At 46.5% G+C, this 7,514-nt stretch overlaps 1 long non-coding RNA gene across 1 annotated transcript in view; it reads right to left on the reverse strand.

Annotated features, from left to right (window-relative positions):
- Positions 1 to 1,962: 1,962 nt before the first annotated feature.
- LOC127202842 (uncharacterized) overlaps positions 1,963 to 7,514 on the reverse strand; it is a 35,603-nt gene continuing 30,051 nt past the window's right edge. The window contains exon 3 of the long non-coding RNA XR_007832360.1: positions 1,963 to 2,006. This is a non-coding gene — a long non-coding RNA (uncharacterized LOC127202842). The remainder of the gene's footprint in view (positions 2,007 to 7,514) is intronic.

Raw genomic sequence — 7,514 nt, forward strand, 5'->3', positions numbered from 1 at the left:
CTATCCTGGAACTCACAGCGATCCACCCGCCTCTGCTTCCCTGAGTCCTGGGATTAAAGGTGTGTGCCACCATAGCCTGGCCCACAATTCCCATTTTCTTGATCATTCCATTCACCTGACTGATACGGTAACAGAAGGCCTTTACATCACATCTTCACTATGTTTTATAACCAATCTTTTATTTTTTTTAATTTAAAAAAATTACATAAAGAAAAAGACCTCCAGAATTCGGTGGTGCACGCCTTTAATCCCAGCACTTGGAGGCGGAGGCACTGTCTCCAGAAAGAAAACAGTATGGTTGTTTTTATTTACCCCAACAGTTTAAATATAACAATTAAGTTTAGCTTCCAGGAAAAAGCAGGTGACAGGACAGACACTGCTCTGTGGGTTATAGTTCCTCAACTCAGTCTGGAAGAACACACGTCAGAGGCACAAGCATATAGCCAAGGATGCCCAGAGGAAGAAAACCAAGGATTCACGCTCTCCGGTACTAACAGATTTTGTAGGTCTAGTGAGGCAGCTCAGCAGGTACAGGCGCTTGCCAATAGCCAGGCAGCCTGAGTTCCACACCTGGAACCCATAGGTCAGAAAGAGAAAAACTGACACGTGTGAGCAGTCCTCTAATCTAAACACCCATCCACATGATTGCACACACATGCGTACACACTCAATAAGTAAAATGTAAATTATTTTTAAGGAAAAAAAAAGGAATATGGTGGTGCAACTGTTTAATCCCACAGCTCATATTAAAGGCGTGCGCCACCACACCTGGTGAGCTTACATTTTAAATGTGATGCAGAATCTAGACACCTCCACACTTACTGATTTTGCTGTGTAAGATGTAAACTTCCAGCCTGGTGTTAGAAAAGAAGCAGTCAGAATAGCCACCACAGAGGCACAAAAAACAGCAGTGTGGTCCAAAAGACTATTATTCAGACTCCCCCACATGTGTGTGGTCACAGCTATTCGGGAGGCTGAATCAGGAGGATGGCTTGAGGCTGCTATGAGTTTGAGGTTACTCTGGGTAATACAGAGAGACCCAGTCTCAAAAGAGAATAATCTATTTAATGACCTTAAGTCTAGTGGGCTTTAGAGCAGTTAGCAGAGCAGTCGGTGTCTGTACGCCCTGTTCCCATCTCAGACACGATGAGCCACGTGAGTTTGTATGTCAAGTGGCATTTCCCCACTGTGGTGTCAAGGAGAGGCATGCCACGGTAGCCGAGCCGGTAGATCTGAGCATATTTGGAGGATCTTTATGGTTCTGGAAGAGACTATGGGAATGAATTATACAAGTTAATAGAAGAAATGAAGCTGTTATTTACTCTGGGGGTGGGGTGGGGGAAATGGAATGTCACACGGATAAAGCAAATGTAATCAGTCTCCGGAAAGCCACGGCTGTGAGTCACACATATCATCGTCACCGGAGTCTATCCGCTGAGCTAACCAGAAAAGATGAGGCAGGCGGGTGTGGAAGGTAGGGGGAGAACACGTGTGCACGCACGAAGGCTAAATTCTCCTGTCATCTCAAACTGACATATTTAGATCACTGTATAAATATGCTATTTAGAAATATGAAGGAAAGAACAAATCGAGAGGACGTCTATAAACCTGGAAAGTGGCTGCCACTGGGAAGTCAGAACTGGGTGGAGACGGGAGGCAGGAGACAGCCCCTCAGCACTAAAACCCCGGGGTTGGGGGGGACTAGCTTTCCCATAGTTGATACAGAGAAATGGAAAATCTTGATAAAATAGTATACAAAAATCAATGTTACTTTGGCAGAACAAGTTGAAAGGTGGAAAGGTACAAGCAGTTAGGGTCTGCCAGATCTTACAAGGCTAAGCAGCTCCCAAAGATGAAGTTTTTAAACCCCAAAAGTACAGAAAGCTGTCCAAGAGGGCGAAGGAAGAACCTACACAGTGTACGGGACCCAGAGAGCTGGAGGAGATGCGTGAGACTTCCGGTTTACAGCAACAGGCCAGGGAATGAAGACCCGCGAGTGGGTGTGGCTGTGGGGACGAACGCAGGACCCCATTAGTGGGCTCTGTCTGTCAGAATTATAAAATAGAGCAGGGCCTGTCAATCAGTAGGCTAGGGAAAGGGGGGGGGGTTACAAGTTCAAGACCAGCCTGGACAATTTAGTGAGTAAGCCCCTAGGGTGAAATAGAAAGCTAAAGAGGCTGGGGATAGGGCTGAGTGACAGAACACCTGCCTAGTGTGTATGACAACCTGGGTTCAATCTCTTTATCTTGAAGTTCCTACTTTTGGGTACTTGTTCGGTACCTGTATTCATGGCAGATGAGAGTAGAGGTGGACGCCACATAGCAAGGGAACACAGACAACAAGGGCAGCCGATAGCACTGACCATTAGAACAATGGCTCAGCAGTTGAGGAGTTAGCGAATACTATCAAGGCCTGCCTGAGCTACTTCATGAGTTCGGAGTCACAGGATAGAGTGTGAGATTCTGTCTCCCAACAAACAAACAAGGCATATACGTGAGGACCTCCTACAGAAGTGTATTAAACAGAAAACATACTTCAGAAACTGGGCGGTAGTGGCGCACATCTTCAATCCCAGCACTCGGGAGGCAGAGGCAGGCAGAGCTCTGTGAGTTCAAGGCCAGTCTGATTTATAGCCAGGGCTACACACAGAGAAACCCTGTTTCAAAGAACAAAACAAAAACAAACAAACAAACAAACAAACACATGTTTTTAGAGTGGAGCAAATCAGGATGCTCACTTTTGAAAAACGCTAAGTAAGAGTAAGGATGCAGCTGGCTCAGTGGTAGGTGGAGCACCAGTTTAGAGTGACAGAGACCAGTCCTGACCAGAAGGAACAATTTCATGTCAGCCCGAGTCCCCATCGGAAGAACTCACAGAAAACACATCAAACTACTAGACATGAACAAATGGCGGTGGTGGCGCCCTAGAGGAAGGTCACTGGCCACTTGTCTGCTTGTAGCAGTAACGGGGGGGGGGGGGGGGGGGGGTGGGGGGGTGGGAGGGAACCCTCGGGGGATTTGCTCCAGGACCACCACCGCTTTAGGTAACAAGATCTGTGACCATTTCAGTTCCTTACATGTGGCCCTGCACACAGAATAGTTGTATTTTACGACTGGCTGAACCCTCGGATGTCGGACCATCAAAGGCCGTCGGCACCCCAAACTCAAAACCAAAGACGCACTCTTAAATTATCTGGCAGTGTTGGTTGCTTTACATTAATGACAACAACCTGTCTACGCTACTCACCTTTATAATCGCAGATAGAATTCTACTATATGGGAGAAAAGATTTAAAAACCCTTAGTCTTAGATTTTTACCGGCATGGTATGTAGTGCATCGCTTTTGCTTTACAATCTGCGCTATTCCAACGGCTGCCGACACAGTGCGGAGGCCTCTCGTTGTGTGCTGGAGGCAAACGTGTCATAATTCTAGTCCCATAACCACGTACAGAAATTTCTCTTTCCGTTTGGCCTCCTCATGTCCATTCCTCCCTCTTCCTGTCCCTTCCTGTCCTCTCTCTGAGACAGGGTCTCGTTATGTAGCCCTCTGTCCTAGAGCATGCTCTGTAGACCAGGCTGGCCTTGAACTCATGGAGCCTGCCTCTGCCTCCCCAGTGCTGAGGATTAAAGGCGTGTGCCACCACAGCCTCAGTTCAGTTCCCAGCACACATCACCTATACCTTTAGCTCCAAGGAGGATCTAACACCATCTTTTGGCCTCTGAAGGCAACTGTATACATACATGCAGACACATTTATATACATAGATAAAAATTTAAAATAGAGTGAGGTGTGGTGGTGCACGGATCTCTGTGAGTTCGAAGCCAGCCTGGTCTACCAAGTGAGTCCAGGACAGCCAAGGCTGCTATACAGAGAAACCCTGTCTCAAAAAACCAAACAAAATAAAAATAAATCTTTTAAAATATACATAATGATCATAACTTTGCTTTTAAAATTAGTCACAATATTGATAGGTGACTTGTTGACTGAAATGATCAAAACTCAGTCTAAATCAATAGCTTCATGGTCACCCCCAAACGTTCCTTGGGCAGATTTCTTCTAGAAGGGCCTAGGGTGTGGCTCAGAGGTGCTTATAGAGTGCTTGTCTAGCATTCAGGAGGCCCTGGGTTCGATCCCAAGCACTGCAAAGTGAAATTATAAAATGGATCTTTTTTTTTTTTTAATGTAGGAGACACGTTAGGCTAATTTGGGATCACAGTGATTGAACTCAAGCAAGCAAACAAATTAGCCAAGTGGAGCCGCATCTGGCTTTAATCACGAAAGCCTTTGCTGACCCCACCCTGTCACTTCATCCGCTTCCTTTGCTTGTCTTTGAGTTTTTCTGCGCTTTGGCCAGTCAATTCCCAAGGGACCCCCCCCCCCAAGGCCAGGCACTACCATCCGAATGTGACAGGAGGAGCCGGGCGTCTAAAGAGGTTCCAAAGCAGCCCCAGCGGAGGTCTGCGGCTTCACCCTCTGATCGTGGCACGGGAGCTGAAGGCTGGGGTTTGAACCCTTGTCATAACCTCTTATGTATCTTGTGAGCCCGTGTCGCTTGGGAGGGAAAACACTTAGGCATGTTGAGAAGTAAGGCTGAGACATAGCACTCCCTCAGACATTTATGTAAATACTCTGCGGACGCTGTTTTGTTCGTTTGCCAAAAATAAAATACTCAACTCCATCCACGCCAGACAGCTAAGTTCATTCAATGTCACGTGCTCGGAGGCCGGTTCTCAAACTGGAGTTCCTTTTGTGGGAGGAGCAGGGGTGCATCTCTAAAAACCCTAAACGCATGACAAGCCTCGGTTTACCGGAACCTGGCGTCCCCGCAGCGGCGTGTGCTCCCTAAGGGGCGCTCTGAGTCCACCACAAACGGCAGGGTTTCTCCGTTCTTTTCACATGTCCCTTTGCTTTGGACGGCTTCATTTTTGTCCCATTCGGACCGAAGGAATGACACTTAACACAAAACTGACCCCAAAGCTGTGACTTGCCTAATTCCAACAGGGCCTTTCTGTTCACTTTCAGAGAGGGTCTCTTTAGACAGAAACACCCACTTACTAACTTGGCTGTGTTCACGCATTCCACCGCACTTAGTGCATACACTTGAGAAGGTCCTGACTGTAGCAGTGACTCAACCTAAGTACAGAGTTCCAAAAATCCCAGACTTAGTGCTTGGAGGCCAGCAGACACATGGTAAGCCGTGAGCCCCACACACTTCATCACTGTAAAGTTCTGTCCCCACTCCCCAGTTACTTGGGGGGTACAGAGCAGGACTTTACTCTCCATAGGAGTCCAAAGCCCTACATTACACTATAACCATCAAAAACTAACAAATAGGAGGGCTGGAGAGGTGGTTCTGCAGTTAAGAGCAGCCAGAGCTTTACCATAGGACCTAGGTTTAGTGCCCATTACCCACATGGCCCCTTACATCCATCTATAACGCCGGTCTAAGGAGTCCGACACCCTCTAGTGGCCACCACTGGTATTGCACATGGAGATATATACACAGGTAAAATACTCACATTAATTAATTAAATACATACAAACAAGTACTTTTGCGTACACAAGAAATAGTTGTCAGGACCAGCAAGATTGCTTCATAGGTAGACGGCTTGACACACAAGCCTGAAGACTTGGATTTTGGCCTGTAAACCCACAAAAATTGGATGTGCTGTGTACATGAAGGTGGAGAGCCTGGCTTTCACTCCCAGTCATTCTTCCTGCCTTGTCCAAATGGAAAATAACTGCTGGCCCGTGGCGCACGCCTGTAACCCCAGCACTCGGGGAGGCAGAGGCAGGTGGATCTCTGTGAGTTCGAGACCAACCTGGTCTACAAAGCGAGTCCAGGACAGCCAGGGCTACACAGAGAAACACTGTCTTGAAAAACAAAACAAAACAAAACAAACAAACAAAAAGAAATAACTTCCCATTAGTTACCAACTACTACAGAACAATGAAGACCAAAGGACCCAGGAAATAAATGTTCCCTTATTACATACAGTATTTCCTCTATGGGTCCCACTGAGTTCTCCCAGGTGTGCTGGGGTGGGGGAGGGGGAGGGGGAGGGGAAGGGATCGCCAGAATGGAGATTTGCATAAATATTTGCATTTGGCCACTTCTGCTGTACATTTTCCTCCCATGTGTCTGATTTGAAACACAAGGCAAAGTAATAGGCTACTTGCCTTTTAACTCTCCTGAATAAAGACAGAAGACAATACACCATCAGCAACTGACACTAGGTTACAATCCTGGGTCAACAATACGGGCAAACATTTGGCCATCTTGTATATTTTTTTGACACAGATGTATCAACACTTCAGTGGTGGGCGCGTCCTGCAAAATAATGACAGAGGTCCTAAAGTAAAATCTGCCTTTCATTTCCTGTTGTGTGTGTGCCCCGCCCCCCCCCCAAGCTTTTCTTCTCTCCCCACAGTTTATTTCTATGCAGAAGTATCTAGACGGGAGACAAAATGAAACGAGCACTTTACTCATAATAATTCATGGGAAAAATTGATGGGAATGTAAAGATTATATTCGAGTCTATCCTGTCTGTAGATAAATGGTTTTAAGGTGGTTTGTTTAGCCAAAATTATGTTAGTGAGGCCTGGTAAGATATTATCTGTCTCTTTTTTTCTTTTTGTTTCATTTTGTTTTGTTTTTTTGAGACAAGGTTTCTCTGTGTAGCCTTGCCTGTCCTGGACTCACTTTGTAAACCAGGCTGGCCTCGAACTCACAGAGATCTGCCTGCCTCTGCCTCCCAAGCACTGGAACTAAAGATGTGTGCCCTGCTCTGTCTCTTCTTCCTACAAAGAATCTCTGATGCACCTTCAGACATCTTAAGGTAATCATATTTACTTGTGGTACAAAATGACCCATTTCCAGATGACACTTAGGACATACCTTTTTTTTTTTTTTTTTTTTTTTTTTTGTCCTGGACTCACTTTGTAAACCAGGCTGGCCTCGGACTCACAGCAACCCGCCTGCCTCTGCCTCCAGAGTGCTGGGATTAAAGGCGTGCACCACCACGCCCAGCCAGACATACCTTCTTACATCTATTTTTCCATGTTTCTATCTTACATAGTAGTTTAAGAAACAGCAAGGAAACAGCGCACAACAACGCAGCATCATGCTTCTTTCAGGCAGTATTAGGGCTCTGGAGCTGTCCTGTCTGTCATGGCTGGGGCCCAGGCCTGATGGTTATGATGTGGTGTGGGTGGGCCCAGCTGATAACCGGGCAAAAAGGAAACCATCGCAAAGAGGAAGTGTGCCACCAGGCAGTTACTCATTAAACTTTAGACAGACTGATTTATAGTGAGGAGGAAAAGAAGCAAAGGAAATAGAAGCCAGGATCCCCAAAGTCCCAAGAGAAGAAGAGGCCAGCAACAAGAAGGGCGAAGAGAAAAGAAAGGGAAGGAAGAAAAAGGAGAGTCAGCAACAAGCCGTATGTGGGTCCCAAGGGCAAAGCGCTTGATTGACAGCACTGGTTATCTTCCTAAGTCTGAAACTGTGCAAAGCA

Source organism: Acomys russatus, chromosome 19, assembly GCF_903995435.1.
Source record: "Acomys russatus chromosome 19, mAcoRus1.1, whole genome shotgun sequence".
NCBI lineage: Eukaryota > Metazoa > Chordata > Mammalia > Rodentia > Muridae > Acomys > Acomys russatus.